This window comes from Equus asinus, chromosome 3, assembly GCF_041296235.1.
Source record: "Equus asinus isolate D_3611 breed Donkey chromosome 3, EquAss-T2T_v2, whole genome shotgun sequence".
In the NCBI taxonomy this organism is placed as follows: Eukaryota; Metazoa; Chordata; class Mammalia; order Perissodactyla; family Equidae; genus Equus; species Equus asinus.
Window position 1 is genome coordinate 103,641,246 of NC_091792.1, and position 19,907 is coordinate 103,661,152.

General features: G+C 37.8%; 1 long non-coding RNA gene across 3 annotated transcripts in view; it reads left to right on the top strand.

The window, feature by feature from the left end:
• The window catches only part of LOC123283801 (uncharacterized), a 95,543-nt gene that overhangs the window by 6,285 nt on the left and 69,351 nt on the right, over positions 1-19,907 (top strand). For all 3 annotated transcript variants that reach the window (XR_011502193.1, XR_011502194.1, XR_011502192.1), the window contains exon 2: positions 2,539-2,632. This is a non-coding gene — a long non-coding RNA (uncharacterized lncRNA). The remainder of the gene's footprint in view (positions 1-2,538; positions 2,633-19,907) is intronic.

The window sequence follows — 19,907 nt, forward strand, 5'->3', positions numbered from 1 at the left end:
CAGGTGCCAATCTTCAAAAAAAAAAAATTATAAAAAAAGGCACACACTTCCATTTATAAAATAAATCATGAGGATGTAATGTATAGCATGGTGACTATAGTTAATAACACTGTATTGTATATTTGAAAGTTGCCAAGAGAGTATATCTTAAAAGCGCTCATCATAAGAAAAGAAATTTTTGTAACTACGTATGGTAACAGATGGTAACAACTTGCTGTAGTAATCATTCCGCAGTGTATACAAATATCGAATCATTATGTTATATCATGAAACTAATATAATGCTATACGTCAATTACACCTCAATGATAATAACAAAAGGATTCAAAGTGGAAAGTTCTCTTGTTTTTCCTTCAGTATATCATTAAAGAGGTAGAAAAAAAATAAAAACTGAGAAAGCTTTAAAGTCTACTTAATAGTAAATTATGTTTTCTCATTGATTTACCTGATATTTGAGGGTTTTACTTAAATTAAAAATGATTCCAACACGTCAAAACTTCACACCCTGTTGGAACATTGAGTGATTGGTGTGGATGGCTAATTAATGATTGGATGAGTGTAGTCACTAAAAAACAATTTGTTCTATTTGTGGCTTTATTCAGATTGAGAACTATAGATGAAAAGGAACGTGAAAGTAGTTATTCTTAAATCTAAATGAGATGTGCCAAATAATAATAATCATATAGTAACTAATAGCCATCCCTAGCATTTTTAACTCACTATGAAGTTTGAAATATAGTTCCTTACATATTCCTCAAAATAGCCCATAAGGTGAGTACTTTTTATTTCCATTTTACAAATGAGACTAAGGCAAAAAAGGTTAAGGAATTTGTCCAAGGCCCTTCGGCTCATAAATGACAGAGAGGGGGTTCAAACCAGGCAGCCTGGCTCCAGCGCTCCACTCCTCACCACCACACTCTGTGGCTTTCACCTGTAGCAACATTTATTGCAGCAAAAGCACAGGGTTTGTTACATGTGCAATGCGCTCCGATATCCATTAAAGTCCATGTTTCTGGAGTTTTCTAGTCAGGTTATTTGCAAAGAGCAGTCACATCCCTTTGCAGATAGTTTTTACACTCTTTCCTTAAGAAAAATGTTCTATGTTGTTTTGCTGTTAAGGAGAAAATCAGGTCTGCCAGTCTTCCAGCTTCCATCTCCAAAGCATTTGTCAATCTTACTTTTTTATTGTTCATATATTGCTTATGAAAAACATCTTATTCTAAAAATGTCACATCAAAAAAATGCCATCCATGAGTTTCATGGACAGAATCTTCTGAAAAATCATTCAGTAATCACAAAATACAAAAAGAGCCAGATCCTAGTTGATTTTAGGAAGCTGACAGATTCTGAAGCTCCTGCTTCTTGAACTTGCTGTGAATTATGCCCTGATAATAGGTGAGCCTCCCCTTTGTCACTTATGCATACCCAAGGGCATTAATTACACACGCAGTGATGATGCATTAGGAATGTGGCTACCCCTACTTAAAGCACAGCCATTTCGTGTCTAGCTAACGCCTAGTTGCATGTCATTGTCATTGCCTACCTTGATGCTGCTACTCCCTGAGCAACATTTTACAGTTAAAATATTAACTTTCATAAAGTCATTGATTCAGCAATCATTTTATGTTTGGTCATTCACCAGACGTTTTCTGTCTCAGTCAACCACAAATCAGCCTTTGAGGAACTTTGCATTTTCCTGCTAAATCATTTTCTTGATTATTGCGCAATTACATATGGGTTGGTATAGTTTTACAAATATTTAATGTTGATGTTCTTTTCAGGTGTGGAAAAAGAACAGAACATACATAGTAAATATTTAAGCTTGAAACTTTCTTGTCTTTCAATCTCCTCAAAGATACTTGAATTACTTTCTATATCTAAGTCTCAATAAACATTACCTAGGATTGCCTAATTTATGCAGACCCTGGGGGTAAAAATATCCAGAAGACTGAGTGGAATGCCACAAAAATCCTAGGATTTTTCTGTTTGATATTTTTTCTCTGGTTAGCACTACCACTAACAGACAGGTAAAAACTTTCTAGTGAAGGCATAAAAACAAGAGCTATTAAAGTCTTTATTTTGATTGTATTGGATATTACTAATAACATCTCTTTGACTTAGAAAATATGCCCCAATAAACTTACATGTAAAGAAGATCGTACTCCATCTTGCAATGCATCTTAATCTATAAGGAATTGTTTGTGTAAATTGTTAACATTTGTTGTTTGGCTTGCTAGACACTGGTTCTCCCCCGCGGCCACCCTTTGAAATCACTTGGTCAGCTTCAGAAAAATTGCTAATGTCTGGGCCTTACCTTCCCAGAGATTCCAGTTCATTTGGTTTGGGAAAGGCCTCAAATGAGTGTATTTTTACAAACAGACAGCTTGATATTTTAACTAAAACGTGGAAAGAGAGGAAGAATACTAAACCAAACATTTAGCTTCAGGTTCTAGTCCTAACTGAAAAGAAACTGTTGTGTGATCTTGTATAGGTCATTTTAACTGCTCTGGGCCAGACTTTTCTCCCTCTTAACCTGCAGGTTTGAACCACATGATCTCCAATGGAATAGCTTCCTATGACCTCTGAAATATAGTACCGGGAAGATGAAACGACAGCTCTATTGTCTCTTGACGGTAGGTGCCTTTTAGCATTGAGCAATTTTAGGCCAATGTGCAAAGGCATTGGCTAAAATATCCTAGAGTGATAGCACAGATAATGTCCCCAGGATGTGAAATAGTAGTTCATCTTATAAACAGGCTTCTCCAGTCTTCTAAAATCTTGCCTCTATCTCCTTTAGGATCTTTGCTTAGGCTTCTTTTTTCCTTTTTTTTTTCTTTTCTTCCATTTGCTTACAACTTATGAATCACAAGCTCCAGACACGCACACAAAAATTGTGGGGATTTAGAAACTAGAAAATCTAGATCTTGCTGCTGATAAAGAGGACTGTCTTGTTGTATGACCCAAACCACGTTTCTAAAGCTTCACTCTTTCTGGTGGAAAAAAAAAGTATATATATAAAATCACTAAAAAGCGGAAAAGAAAGCAATCAATTAAGCAAAAACTGACATTAAATCAGTAGTTAGAAGCTCTAGCTTTCAATCCTGGCGCCCATGATTTGTGAGTCTTTTGCTTTTATGACCTTATTTACGCGGCACTAGCTTCATCTATGAAATTTGGAGAGAAATGTTTGTCTTTCATTCATCGCAGTGTTTTCATGGGCCTCAAGTGAGGGAATGTTTAATAAAATTGTGAGACAGAGCTGTAAGATATCATTGTTGGCATTAATAAACATCAGACATTCACTTAGTGGCAGGATATATAAAAGAGTCAAAAAAGTTAAAAGGGTACCATGATAGTCTGGATTCCCAAAGCAGAAGGCAGTGGACAGTCCAAAGAGGAGGCCTAGGTGCCAATAGCAGGTGGGACAGAAGTCAAGACGATGGAATGGAGGAAGAGGTTTGGCAATGATAAGGTCACTGGTAACCTTTCAGGAGAAAGTTCAGCAGAAAGGAGAGGACGGAAGTCAAGTAGTAGACATATGATATCCTTTATTTCTTCTAATTCCAATATTGCCATCAGAAAAAATGAGTCATCTGTGAGCCTCAGCACAGGCCTCTCTGAAGTTGTCATAACTGAGTGTAAAGCTCACGTAAGAGAGATGAGTCATTCTTCCTTGAGGGTCTTTGTTTAACCCTTACTGGACGCGAGTGAATGAGACAGAGAAGTTGCTGATTGTAGGTTTTACTATAAGATGCATTTCGTACTTTTTTCTTGTTTAATTTGGAGGGAAACATCAAAATAATTTCCTTCAATACGACGTAGCTCTAAGAAGGTATCCTTATACATTATGATAGAGGGATTAGGGAAAAAGAGATTTTCTGAGATGCTGAGATTTTAGACTTGCTATATCACTCACTCCTTATTTAAATGTATTTAGCCTCTTCTCTTATTCCTTTCCCATCGATCCCTATTTCACTATTTGTGTGTGTGGTGGGGAGATATATACAATAGAAACTATATGTTTATACATAGATGTATATATGGTATATATGTATATGTATGTGGCAGGGGAGGGGGAGATATATACAACAGAAACTATATGTATATATAAATATATGCATATAGTATCTATTGTATCTCTGGTGAGTGCAGATAGCTGACTCGAGAGAAACAGACATGGGTCTGCATCCTCAGTCTTTACATGGTGCTATAGAACTTATTGTACCAGAAGAAATAGTCCTTCAGATCTATTCTTCCCACTTTAGTGCAACTGCATGCCTAAGAGTATATAAAAAATGAAGTTAAATGAAACCCAAAATCTCACTAGAGAAAACCTGAGCTTTACGCAAATTCCCTAGAAACTTTCTGTATCCTAGCTAGATGGTAGAGTGTGTCACTGGATTTGAAAGACATATTGCCCATATAGCTGTAGGGTTCCAAAAGGAATGGTTGTAAACTGCACTTCTCTTTGCAGCTACCCTGTGCGACCCATCTCATAGTGGATATTATGGTACCCAAAGATGAAAACTGCTGCTGCTCTTTGTTATGATATTGATTGTACCAAGGTCCCTGAGAAATCTTTGACTCTCCAAAATCACAAGCCCACAGGAGATATTCAAAAGGGAACACTAAAGCATGGTCAATATGAAACAGTAGGATAGGGATGGCTTTGACGTTAGAGGGTAAATTTGAGGGTGGAAAGGTTGACGCCGTATGACATTTATACTTTTGTGACTTTTGATTTCAAAATACTTTTACGACACTCCAGTTCCAATGAATTGGCACTTTTGCTTATTTTTTGCTCTGGTCAACACTCAAATGAGTCTTAACTTTAATATCACTTCCTCCGGAAGCCTTCCCTGACCTTCCAGACCACGTTAGGCACTCTGAATGATGTCCTTGCTTTATATCCTGAACTTTCTCTATCATAAAACTTATCAGTTCTTCATCCGTTTGCTTCTTTGCTTCTCTCACTGAAAGATAAGCTCTAGGAGGAAGGGATCAACGACTATGCTTATTGAGTAACTTATGTGACAGGCAATGTTCTGCAATATGAAGTTAAACATTTTGGAACATTGCCTGGCACATAATGTTAGTCCATAAATATTGACTATTGTTATTGTTAGTGGTGATTTAAAAGTTGTATTCTCAATACCAGATTCTAATATTCTTGAAGCCAAAGTGATGCCTTAATTGTGTTTAGATACCCTGCTGTCTCTAGTTTAGTCTTGCATATAGTAGGCAGCAAATACATAGTTGTTGAATGAATTTGTTCATTACCAAAGCTGAATTCCATATTATAAATTATAGGAAGAGAAGAAAATTACACCGGGACTCAGTTGTCCTATATCTGGTATTGATCAGCTGTTACAATGCTAATAATTGCAACTGTAATTCCTTTTACATTAATGATGTGCATATTATTGCAACTAGCTCCTGGACCAGTTTTGCTAGACACCTACAAATCAAATTTAGGGCCAATGGTAAGGAAGACTTGCCCATTAAGCAGGACACTTAACAATACTTCTCTGAATTGATCAGTACCACTGACAAGTCACGATGTCGTATGATGGGTTTGGTATGGGCAACCAAAAGCCTGTTGAGCAGAAGAAATTATTTTAAGCAATCTTCAGATTATGATGTTTGTTGAAGACTTTATGAGATCTTGAATCATGCTGAGAACCGGTCAGAGATGAGATGAATCATTTTAAGAAAACACTCTGCAACTTAAGGAACCAAGGGACTCCTTCTATTGGCAACCCAGTGATTAGGAGCCCAACCAACCCCAGACCCTTGTGCTCCATGTGAAAAAGAGCTGGTCACATTTGGATGACCATCACTATGAAAATTAACACAGGAGTGATACTAAGACCTGAAAGATAGATACATGAGCAACGTTATTGAGAGAAGCGGCGTCACTCAATTCCATGTAGTAATTATTATGAAGCATTTGAATACTTCTTACCTGTTCATCCCTAATTTATGACAGATTTAGCAACAATGATAGCATAAGACAGCCCAAGTTATTTAAAAATCTTAGGTTTGAAACTAAAACACTTTTTTGATAGGGAAAAAATAGCATGACACGTAGTTAAGAAATTATAAATAAAGGAGTACAAATAAACTGCTAAGAAGACCCAGCTACTTCTTTCTATTGCTAAAAAAATTCTTGCTTCCACCTTCTTCATTGGATTGGCCTATACATATGTTCAATCATAACTTTTCTTCTGAATGGAATTCCATTATATTTTATTAGAGTTTATGAAAGTTTGTCGTTTCAAAATTATTTTACCAAAATGTTATAATTTTCATGAGATTTTTCTCAACCTCATGAAGTAGCGTGGGGTCTTCCAGACTTTTCTTGACTGAGACCTAAAGTCATTTTACATTAAGATGCAGCATACTTAAGAATATATACTCATATATATCTAAATAAATGCTTTAAAAGCAATACTTTATCTTGTTGAAATGTACTGTGATCTCTTCTATTTTATTTCATACGAAAGATAAAATAATGGCTGAGATTCATTAAAATTTATTTAATGACACACTAATTGGTTACAACATGCAATTTAGGGAAAAAACAAACAAGTGTATCAATGATGCGTTAGAGTCGTGGTTTTCCTATGGATCCTGGAGCCCTGGAGCTATGTGAGGAGGTGGGGCGCTCAGAGTCTGTAGTGGTCAGAGATGGGAGCAAGAATGTGTGTTCCTGGAGTGGATGGATTCCAGGTTGTCACTCTCACTTTGTTATTTTTTGTTGTGTATCCAGGTCTTCCACATAAAATTTCATTTAAAGAGCATATCTTTATGGGCTGGCCCAGAGGTGTAGTGGTTAAGTTTGGTATGCTCTGCTTTGGCAGCCTGGGTTCGTGGGTTCAGATGATGGCACAGACCTCCACCACTCATCAAGCCATGCTGTGGCAGTAACTCACACACAAAACAGAGGAAGACTGGCACAGATGTTAGCTCAGTGCCAGTCTTCCTCACCAAAAAAAAAAAAAAAGGAATGTATCATTGGTTTAAAAAATTGACAATTAACCTCTGTATATTGTAATTTCCTTACCTTATGGGTCAAATCCTGTTATGACAAAAACCACTGCTTCTGAAATCACTACAGAAAATAAAAGATTTCTTGTATGATGTTTTGTTTATTTCAAGTAATGCTATAGGCACAAAGTTACAGTAAAACTAAAGTATTTGTCTAGGTCTTAGGATTTTTTCATAACAGTTTTCCTTACATCTTTTAAATCTGGCATCAGAATTTTGGGAGTTCTGTTATGGGCTTGTGTTAAGTTGGTTAGATGATTTCCATGGACTTTAGCCCCCTTGCTCAGAATTCAGTGCTGAGTTTGTTTTTCTTTTTTTTTTCCTTTTTCTCCCCAAAGCACCCCGGTACATAGTTGTATATTCTTAGTTGTGGGTCCTTCTAGTTGTGGCATGTGGGACGCCACCCCAGCGTGGTCTGACGAGCAGTGCCATGTCCGTGCCCAGGATTCGAACCAACGAAACACTGGGCCACCTGCATCGGAGCAGGGCCAGCCACTCGGCCACGGGGCCAGTCCCCAGTGCTGAGTTTTGAGTGGCCACTGTTTTTGTTTCTGATAAGTGAATACATCTTCTTTAAAGGTCAAGATAGTTTATTTATTGACTTATTCTTCATGCTTTTTCAGATAAAGAACATTTCATTTCAGTCAAGGGAAAATTAGAGTATTTTTTTAGACTTTATCAGTTTGTCAGGAATGAGAACAAATTGTTCCCAGAGAGATATGCAATATTAAGGACAAAGGTGACATTCCACAGTTTTAAACTAATTAGAAAGAATTTAAAATGATTACTGGAACTTCCTGAAATTACATCTGTTTGAGACAGGAACAAAAACCCTGCTTATAAAGATGAATCAAAATTGGAGTGGGGTGGAGGATGGGGGGAGGAATAGAGAGCAAAAGAAGAAAGAGAACTTGTATTGATTGAATGTTCGCTGTGTGTCAGACGTTAAGCTGAGTGTATTACATATAGTCCTTCTTTTAATCCTACACAATCCATTGAATAGATACAAGAATCTCCAGTTTACTGATGAGGACCTGAGTGTTGAATGACTCATCCAAGCTCAAGCCGTGATGGAGCTGGGATCTGAAACTAGGGGTGTTAGATTCCAAATCCACGGTCTTGCCCAGCGTTCCCTTTGCTTCCCGAGACCAGGCCTCTTCGGCATGGTTCCGTAAGTTGCCCTCCTCACTGCTGCCCCAGCGCAGGTTCTCTTGCTGACCCTGGTCTGAACCCTGAGCCACATTCCCTCCTGCTCTCTCTCTCCTCACTCCTCCTATGGCCAATCCCTCTGTGGCTCCTCCTCCCATTTGGGGCCCATCTCATCCTTTAGGCTCAGCACTCTCTGCCCCTCCCTGTTCCTTAGCTTCCACCTGACTCCAATTTAGCTTTGACTTTTGACTTCACGGCATCAGGCTACCTAAGGTAGGTTAATAAGCCTCGTGGTTTAAAGCAAGGACTCCTCCTACAAGAAAGTCACATCTCAGTTTACGCCGGACCGCCAGGATGGAGGATTAGCACCCATGTAGACACTTCACCTCTCAGTAACTCAGGCTTTGGTTGAGAAAGATTTAGGTTCCAAATTTGAGGGTCTGTTTGCATGAGAATTAGAGGAGCTGAAGAATTGAGAGGCCCAAAGGAGTAAACTATTTGAGGTCAACAACTGGCTGGTGTCGCGTGAAACTCTTCAGAGGGGTTTATGCCGAGCCAAGAGTCAACTCTCCCCCGTCCCAAACAGTCTATCAGATAGGGAGGAAGGTCACCCAGAGGGGAGACTGGATGGGTGGCCTTAGCTTGAAGTGGAAAGACATTTGTGGTTGTGGATAAGGGACAACTGGGTGCGTGGAGGGCAGAAAACTCAGAATTTTTTCTAGCTGGAGGGTAAACAAAAAAGGCCAGAATGAGGAGTACGTCAAGCGCAAAGCTGTAGCATGTGATTTTGTAGAAAGCTGAGGGTACAACAGCACAGTTTCTTTGTGACGTAACGAGAAAATGTAGTGCTGTGAGGAAAAAGAGATTTCTCTGTGCTCTTATGACTGAGGGAAAGAAAACAATCAAGAGCTTTTTTTCAAATGAAGTATAGATCCTCAGGAAAGGAGGTTTGTTGTAGCTGGGATCCTGATTACAATCTGGAGAGCTCTCATGTGTAGAGTTTCCCGAAAGATCCTCCTTTTTGTAGGTCAGAGGACGGGGGAGAGCCGTTGAATTTTCCCAGGCCGCTCTAGAAAGGCCTGAGGAACACTTTTTAAGTTTGTCTCCTTTTCTGGTTGGTGAACCAGGCCTCACGTCTTGCACTTTTTTTACATCCTCCAGTGCCTGGCTCTGTACCTGGAACATAATCAGTGCTCCATTTATGTTCTTTAGGTGAATGAATGGGTTGGGCATTAAATGGGATGACATATGTGAAAGCACTGAAGAGGATGGATGGTGAAAAGCATGGACTTGTATAGAGGGAGACTGGCACAGAGGTGAGCTCAGGGTGAATCTTCCTCAGCAAAAAAAACAAGCATGGGCTTGGAGGGAGCCAGCCCTGTGGCCTAGTGGTTAAGTTCGGCATGCTCTGCCTTGACAGCCGGGGTTTAGTTCCTGGGTGCAGACCAACACTACTCATCGGCTGCCATGCTGTGGCAGTGACCCAAATGCCAAAAAAAAAAAAAAAATGCATAGACTTAGAGCCAGATTGCCTGGGTTCAAATCCTGACGACCCCATTTACTAATTTTGTGACTTTGGGTTAGTCACTTTACCTTTCTGCACCTTGGTTTTTCCCTACTGGTAGAGTGGAAATAATAGTATTACTCTCTCTTAAGGGTGCTGTGAGTCTTGTATAAGCATATTTAGAACTGTGCCTGGCCCATGGTAAGAGTTCAGTAAAGTTTAGCCACTTGAAACTTAACAACCTGGAAACTCTAAACCATACAAGGTTTTTATTGTTTTTAAAATGGCCAAGATTGGATAAAAAGCTAATGCAATACAGTAAGCCCATGGCATTCAAGTGTTTAATATTTTAAGTTTGATTGTTTGTTATCAGTCCTAAAGGTTGTAACTTAGAGTAATGGGTAATTTTACTTATGAATGAATTTAAATCACCAGTAATGTTAGACTTATATGCAAGATGAATCTTTTCTCTGGAGAGTGTGCCCCAAAATATTGCTCACGGCACCTGACACTGCTTGTAATTACATATCCATTATCTATTTTCCTAGTAAGCAGTATGAGGACAAGGATGATGTATGTCTTATTTCCAGAGCCTAACACAATAATAAAAATAGCTAAAAATTATGGTACATTCACTACGTGCCAGCTACTATGCTGAAAGCTTATAAGCTTACATAATTGGCATCAATTAATATCTCATTCAATACTCACAACAACCCTTTGAAGTTGGCACCATTATTGTAATAGATTATTGTTCAAACACATTCACTCTCCTACTCCCACTTCTATGTGTAGAAGGTACTTCCATACCTCTTGATTCTGATGTTGGTCATATGACTTGCTTGGGCCAGTGAACTGTAAGCAGATATAACACAAGCTGAGGCTTGAAAAGCACATGCATGTGTAGGGGAGGAAGACATTTCCTCTACCCACTCTGGGTCCTTCTGGCCAGAAAACAAATTAAATTCACATAAGACAGAATAGCAAGAAAAAATTAAATAAAGCTTTATAACATGTATACATGGGAGAGGCTCAGGCAAACTGGGCAACTCACCAAAATGGCTGAAGCTGCCACCTTAAATATCATCTTCAGCTAAAGACAAAGGAGGATGTTGGGGGTGAGGGGAGGTTTCGGGAGGTTACCAATCAAGTACAGTAAACAAGAGTAAGATTCTTATGCAGACTTGAGTCCTCGCCTTCAGCATTGATGAGAGTTTCTAGAGATAAGGTCATCCCCTCTTCCTCCTGGTACAGAGAGGGAAACACCTTTACAGATGGAGATTTCCTTTACAATGTAAGTGTCTCTTAACAAAGGGTAAGTAAATTCTGCTTTTCAGGGTTTCTTTCCTGTCTGAAGCTTTTAAGAGTTACCAGCCCCAAATAATCCTCATGCCAAAGAGATGTATCTTGGAGTGGCCAGTTTCAGTTCCCCACACATGGAGGGTCTTGCTTTCTTGCACCTCTGCCATCATCATTAAAAACAATGCCCAGGCTAGCACCTGCTCCCAGCAGAAGGATGAGAGACGTGAAGCAGAGCTAAGCCTCTAGTCAAAACCAGTCAAGATCAGCCCATCTCCAGCCAAATTCCAGACTCATGAGGAAACCCATCCAAAATCAGCAGAGGTTGGCAGCTCTTTTTAGGCACTGTACCCACAAATTTTGATAAGTTGTGTTTTTATTTTCATTTGGTTCAAAATATTTTTTAATTTCACTTGAGACTTCTTTGATTCATGTATTATTTGAAATGTGTCGTTTAATCACAAAATATTTGGGGATTTTGTTAGTGATGTCATCTTTAATTCCACTGTGCTCCGAAATCATACTCCTTGTGATTTGTCTTCTTTTAAAATTGTTGAGGTGTGTAATATGGCCCATAATGTAATCTATCTTGGTGAATGTTACATGTGAGCTTCAGACCCATGTGTTTTCTGCTGTTGTTGGATGGAGTGTTAGGTCATGTTAATTGATAGTACCTTCAAGTCAACGATATCTCTACTGATTTTCTGCCTGCTTGATCTATTAGCTACTCAAAGAGTTGAAGTCTCCAACTATAAAAGTGGGTTTGTCTATTTCTCCTTTCATTTCTATCAGTTTTGCCTCAAATTTTTGGTGTTTTGTTACTAGGTGCATATACATTTAGGATTGTTATGTTTTCTTGGAGAATTGACTCCTATATCATAATGCTTCTCTTTATCCCTGATAATTTTCCTTGTCTGCTTTTTCTGAAATCAATACAGCTCCCCCAGTTTTCTTTTCATTTGTGTTAGTGTGGTATGTCCTTCTCCATCCCTTTGCTTCTAACTTTTCTGAGTCTTTATATTTAAAGTGGGTTTCTTATGGATATCATGTAGGTGGATCTTGTTTTCTGTCCACTCTAACAATCTCTCTTTTAATTGCTGTATCTAGACAATTCTCATTTAAATTGACTTTTTATATAGTTGAATAAATATCAACCACATTTGCAACTTTTCCACTCATTGCATTTGTTCCTTGTTTCCATTTTTGACTTCTGCTATTTTCTGCCTTCTCTGGTTTTAATTGAGCATTTTATATGATTTCATTTCACCTCCTCTATTAGTGTATCAATTGTAGAACTTTTTAAAAATTTTCAGTAATTACTCTAGAGTTTGAAGTACACATTTTAGACTAATCTAAATCCATTTTCAAATAACACTGCTTCACATGTAGTGCAAATATCTTACAACGGAATATTTCCAATTCCTCTCTCCTATCCCTTGTCACATTAGTGTCTTTTATTTCATTTATCCACATGTTATAATCACCCAATAAATTATTATTAATTATTATTACTTTAAACAGTTATCCTTTAGATCAAGTAAGAAGAAAAATAAAATATTGTACTTTACTTTCATTTATTCCTTTTTCAGTGCTTTTCTTTTCTTTATGTAGATCCAAGTTTGTGGCTTGTATTATTTTCCTTCTTCTTGAGGAACTACTGTTAACATTTCTTATGGGGCAAGTCTGCTGGCAAGGACTTCTCTCAGTCTTTATTTTTCTGAGAAAGTTTTTTATTTCTCCTTTACTTTTGAAGGACAATTGCTGGATATAGGATTCTAGGTGGTTGTTTTTCCTTTCATTGCTTGAATTATGTCACTTCACTCTACTATTGTCTGCATGGTTTCAGAGGTGAAGTTCACCACATTCTTATTCCTCTACAGGAACATGCTTCTCTGGCTTCTTTCAAGTTTTTCTCTTGTCTTTGGTTTTCTGCAGTTTTTATATAATTGACCTAGTTGTAGGTTTTTTGTTATTTATCCTGCTTGATATTCTCTGAGCTATCTGGATCTGTGGTTTGGTGTCTGTCATTAATTTCAGAAAATTCTCAGCCACTGTTACTTCAAATATTTCTTCTGCCCTATTCTCTTTCTTTTTTTCCTTCTAGTATTACAATTAAGTGTATGTTACACCTTTTGAAATTTTTCTACATTCTTGGATGTTCTGTTCTGTTTTATTATTATTTTTTCTCATTGCATTTCAGTTTTGAGTAGTTTCAATTGATTTATCCTCAAGTCCATTGATTCATTCTGTGGCTGTGTCTTGTCTACTCTTGAGCCCATCAGAAGCATTTGTCACCTCTATAACAGTGTTATGACCTCGAGTATTTCCTTTTGGTTCTTTCTTGGAACTTCTATCTCTATGTTTATATTACCCATCTGTTCTTGTGTGTTGTCTACTTTTTCTATTAGTGTCCTTACTATACTAATGATTGGTATTTTTAATTTCTTATCTGATAATTCCAACATCTGTGTCCTATCTGAGTTCTGTCACTTGCTTTGTCTTTTCACACTGTTTTTTCTTGCCTTTTATCATACCTTGTAATTTTTTGTTGAAAGCTGGACATGATGTATCAGGTAACAGAAGCTGAGGTAAACAGGACTTTAATGGGAGGTTTTATGTTAATCTGGCTGTATGGAACGTTTGCTGCAGTTGTAGGTATGAGAGGCTTAAAATTCCTCTAGAGTCTCTTTTTTTCTTTTTCGTTTTTTTTGGCTCCCCTCATTACTTTGGGAAGCCCAAAGTACTGGTCCTCAGAGAGAGGCTGCACATCTTCAGCTCTTTCAGCTATAATCTGCTCTTATTATACTGGGACCCCACTGTCATAGTGCTAAGATATGTGGGAAGGGATGGGTTCTATAATCTTGTGATTGTCTGCCTTTTAATGAGTGTGTCCCTGGGCTGTGAGTGTGCTTTTTCCTCCCTGAGATAAGTTAAGACTAGAGGGGGCTGGAGTGGGATCACTGCCCTTTCCTCAGGAGGGATAAGGCTCTGGTAAAGTATTTCCTATGGAAAATAGGCTTTTGTTATGGAGACTGCTCTGGGCATACTTCATAGGGTTATGCTTCCCCTCCCCACTAGATCCAGGAGGGTCTCTTTCTAGGCTCATTGGAGATAAAAACCCATTAACATATGGGTTCTCTCCAAGACTGCAGTCCCCAGGAGTTTCTCATTCCATACTACTCCACACTCAGCCTCTAGAAATTCCTCAAAATTACCATTTAAGTGTTCATACCAGTTTATGGCTCCAGGTTTCTGCTTCAATAAGCAGATTTCAGCAGTGACTCTGAAGTCATCTGTCTCTACTTTTCAGGGCAGCAGTTTGTCCTGTGGCCTCAGTTCTCCAACAGGTCCAAGAAAATGTGTTGATTTTTAGTTTGTTCAGCTTTTTCTTACTGTCAGGATGAAAGCGATAACTTCTAAGCTCTTTACATGTCAGAGCTGGAACCAGATAACCATCAAATCATTTTTTAAGAAGGGAAGATGTTAGTCAGAAACTACATTCCTACCTGGAATAGATTAATCTCATTCTTAACAGCATTCCTCAAATAAGCTCAATTTATGGACTTTCCAATGTGAAAAAAAAATCCACTAGGGGGCCGGCCCGGTGGCACAGCAGTTAAGTGCATATGTTCCACTTCAGCCACTCGGGGTCCGCCAGCCGGGATCCTGGGTGCGGACATGGCACTGCTTGGCAAGCCATGCTGTGGCAGGCGTCCTACATATAAACTAGAGGAAGATGAGATGGATGTTAGCTCAGGGCCAGTCTTCCTCAGCAAAAAGAGGAGGATTGGCAGCAGATGTTAGCTGAAGGCTAATCTTCCTCAAAAAAAAAAAAAAATCCACCAAAAAATCATTATGAGATTTAACAACATTCCCATTGAAAATCAGAAGACTATGTTTATTCAACCTCTGTGAACTCATTTTCCCCTTGGAGCCTCTCCCATATCCAAAACAGAACCCACGAATTTAATTGGCTGATGGAATTGTACAGTAACATCAGAGACTTGATAAAGACAACATCCAGAGAAGAAGTGCCTATGAATCTATTTTTTCGTAACTGGAAACAAAGACAACATTGGATGTGCCAAGAAACTATGTAATCACTATTATTATTATCACTTGAAAATGAACAATAATTATGTCATAGATATGGTCATTGAAATATACTGGTAAAAATATAGGTAAAACTCATTGGATTTTTTTGGTTTATCTATTTGGTGGACTCTTTTGGTATTTAAACTTGTCCCATTATTTCTGTTCATCTCCTTGTTGAATACTCAGTCATACAGATATTGAAGAGAGCCTGGGTAAGTCCCAAGAGGTCTAGCCCAACTTGAAGTCATTCCCATTTGAAATAAAAACATGGAGTAATGTTTGCAGTTAGTCTGTTCATGTAAGTACCAAATGGACTCCAAGAGTCTACTTGAACTTGTGATTTGGTGGCAGGATCACCCTGGGAACCCAGGGCGAAACCTGAGAACAGACACAGATCAGTGTCTGTGCTGGAATCTCTGGCCTGAGCACACAACCAAGAGCAGCCACAGGAATGGGGTGTAGAAAGAAAACCTCTCCATTTTGAGTGGTGGTGAACAGACTTTCTCTCTTTCAGCTGAGACAGGACAATCAGAATGTTCTTACAGGATAAGAGGCTTCCAGGAAATGCTCCAGCAGTTAAGAATGGAGATTGGAAGGGACCACAAAGGGTGGATGTAGAGTCTTGTCCCTGAAGATTTTAGAGGCGGGGAAATCGACTGCTATCTATGTTTTAAGTGCAATTTCGTCAAAAGACGGCAGAATAGATTAGGTCACTTCTTGGGGTATTGACTTTGCTAATGATGATTTTCACTATTTTTAAACTTCATTCTTGAACCCCAGCTGCCCCACCCGTTAGCTCGAAGTGGTTTAACAAGCTTGAATCATAGTTTTATCTGTAGTACGGAGTTAACAGAACACATAATGTGGGATACTTTTGAGGCTGAAATAATTTCACTTATTCAAAGAACAGGAAAGAATCCCTGGCAGATAGAGGGTGGTCAAGAAATGACGTGTCAATTCTCCCTAAACATACCCTCCTCACCCCGCCCCCCCACCACATGCCAACTAGGAAACAATCCTTGTCCACGATGAAGATTACAGATAAACAGTACATGCCAAAATGTCAGAAAGGGCCTTTCAATTTTATTATAAAACAAGCAATAGTTTAACAGATGTAAATGTCCTCACTGTGGGAAATGTTGCAATTTTATGACGGTTTAAGCAATGTTTTCACGTATGCACAGTCGCTGGATATCAGTAGGACACAATTATAAACAATGACTCCTCAAATTTAGCGTGGGTAGGATCTTTGTCTTTTACAAAGAAAATTGAGTAATAGGACTTTTTTCTTAATGTCTAAAATGTTTATATTGTACTACATATCAGAGCACGGAGGACAAAAAGAAATAATTTAATGTGACTCCTTTAGTTTTTCTTTATTCATGGCTGTGGCATCCATCTTCATTTTGGTTCCTGAAGTAATGTCAATTTTGTATTGTAAGTGTTGTGATATAAACTTTGTAAGCCTGAGCTTAACTTTTTCCTTAAAATTTTTTTCAGAAAGCATAAACATTACAACTGTTCTGAAATTGCTACATATTTGAAGTCTTATTTTGTTCAAGGACAGAGACAAGTTATTAAACAAAATTAAATAACATCCCGAGTACAGGATTCTTGAAATTACACATTTTATTGATGTACAGTTGTAAACAATAGGAACATTGCTGGCAATCTGAAAGAGCCAGTAATCTGTAAATTCTGTAGTTATCTATAAAACTACAGGTCAGCTGATATTTGCTGCAAATGCTTATAGCAGTATTTATTCATTTAAACCTTAGTCAGAGAATGCGTGATTTTATTATAATAGAATATAACAAATTTTACAATTATTTATATTTACGAAGTCACATAGTTTTTCATTCTTTTACCATCCTTACTGCTTAATCTAATTGTGTTGATTTCCCAGTTTGAGTGAAAATAATTTTGCACTAGGAAGATAAAAACAATATCATTTGAAACAGAATGGACAATGATTTGTGTTACGGACTGACTTTCGTCCCTCTAAAATTCATAGTTGAAGCCCTAACCCTCAGTACTTCAGAATGTGACTGTATTTGGAGATGGGGTCTTTAAGAAGGTGATTAAGTTAAAACAAGGCCATTGGGGCAGGCCCTGATCTACTCTGAGTGCTGTCCTTAGAAGGAGAGGAAATTCGGACACAGGGAGAGACATCAGATACATGCACACACACAGAGCAAAGAACATGTGAGGATGCGGCAGGAAGGCAGGCCAAGGAGAGAGGCCTCAGAACAAACCAAAGCTGCCCATACCTTGATCTTGGACATCGCAGCCTCCAGAACTATGAGAAAATAAATCTCTGTTGTTTAAGTCACCCACTCTGTGGTGTTTGTTATGGCAGCCCCAGTAAACTAATACAGATTTGAGGCTTACAAATCCTTATGAGGAAGGTATGACTATTATTTTTTTAAATTTATTATTATTTTATAGGTAAGAAAAAAACTATAGCACAAGGAACCAAGGTTTGAACCCAGCAGTAAAGAGCCAGAGCCTCGCCTTTGACCTCCCACCTTTTTTCTGCTCTCCTCACTGCACATTATATCCAATGCTATTAAAACCATACTTACGTCATACATATTTCCTTTGCAGTCAAATTGAGTACATTGTCAGTGAAAACAATCTCACAAATTATGATGGGAAAAAAGGAGAAAAGAAAAGGAGGAAAAATGTAGGCAGGTGCAGAACACTCACAAGAAAAATATTTCCACTGAGCAGATAAAAACTGTGACCGTGCATTGCTGTAAACTTGTGTGACTTGGAGTGATAATCTAAGTTCTGTTAAATGACTTAGGAGACCTCAGGGCCCCGTGAGGAGACAACAGAATGACTGAAGGCACGCGTTGTCACAGCTTAGGAAAACCATAGAAGAAAAGTAAAATTTCTTATAAATGAACAACTTTTTGAAATGCCAAAGGAAGACAATAGAGTTTGTTTAAAACACAGTAGGGGACGCGGAGGACAGAATTGAGAAAAGCAAGTAAAATAATAGATGTAGACAAAATAAAAATAATTAAGGTAGCAGAAACTCTTAGTTTGTTTACATTTTACACTAATGATAAGAAGTGGGGAGACTATGGTATTTTGGATTAACCTTTCTACTGAGAATATCAAGAAAAGCTGCAGGAAAACAAAACAAAAGGAAGTATTGCTCTGAAGGCATCAAACAGCTAGCAAGGCAGTAAGGAATGGAGGGAGCCACATCTGGGAGGAAGGGGAGTGCCCCATATGTTGGGCTGCTTTCCCCTTAGGCTGATTCCCAACAGAGAAAGCAGTGGATGAGGGACAGAAAAGCTGAGCAGAGAGATTGACAGACTTACAAGGATGTGGACAAAAATTAGAATTTAGATCCTACCAAAAAGGAGGGTCCTTGTTACCATAACCCCTGCGTTCTATTTGGGACTTAAAGATTTACATCCTAATAGAAGAAAGAACCAGAGATAGATCAGGCCTCTCATTTTACAGTCAAGGAAACCAAGGCAGAGAGAAGCTAAAGAATTTGCCCCAGGTCATCCAGTTACTGGTAACAGAGCTGGGGTTCGAACCTGTCTCGTCTGACTCCAGCGTTCAGGCTTTTTATTTTCATACGACAGTATGAATAATATTGACACCCAAATCCAACAAAGATGCACAAATAAAAACTTTAGACCAATTTCACATATGAATTTTGATACAATAATCTTCAAAAAAACCCCAGAAAATAAAATTCAGCAGCACATTTAAAGAATAATATAACAAGAGCAGGTGTGATTCGTACTAGCAATTGGAAGAGAATTTACCATGAAAAAAATTATTAATTTAATTCAACATGTAGAACAAGGGAAAAATCGTAATAATCTCCATAGATGTTGAAAATTCGTTTGATAAAATTCAATATCCATTCTTGATTTGAAAGTATAAATAAAAAGATTTTTTTTAATATACATAGATCAACTCAAGAGTCCACATCATGTTGATGGAAAACACTAGATGAATTCACACTAAAGCTGAGAATGAAACAAATTAATACAGGCCAGTATAATTATTAGCATTAGATGAGCAAAAGAAATAAGAGGCAAAAATATTTGAATAGCAGGATATAAATTATCATTATTAATAGAAGAAATGATTTCGTATCTTTACAAAACAAGAAAACTATAAACTATTACAATCAAAGAAGCGTTTCAGTAAGATGGGTGAAAACAAACTTTATAAACAAAAATTGACGGCCTTCCTACATAAACTCAACACCCAGTTAAAATATAAAATGGCACATCTAACTAACAGTAATAGAATGATTTTTAGTATCTGTAAGTAAATTTAACAAGAAATGTGCAAGAACTCGACGAACAATATATTAAAATACTATTATGAAAGATAAAAGAATTGACTCAACTGGGAGGTATACCCTAATCTTGGATAGAAACACTCAACATCGTAAAAATATAAATTCCCTCTAAAGTAAGGCTATGCATGTAATACAATGATAACAAAATGACATGCGATTTTTGAAATAGACTAAGGAAATCAATGAAACAAAACAGAATCCAAAGACAGCAAGCACTATGGGAGTAGTATGTAATATTAATGTAGCATTGCAGATCAGTGCACAGCGGGGATTATTCAATAAATGTTGAGAAATTGCGATTGGCATTTAAAAGATAAACGACTTTATTTACTTACTTGTTGCACTAAAACAACTTTTAGATGGATCAAGTATTTAAACTTAAAAATGAAGCTATAAGAGTACCAGAGAACACCAGGGAAGCTTTTCTTTGTCTTCTTCATGTGAAGGCTTCATTAAGTGTGGAAAGGAA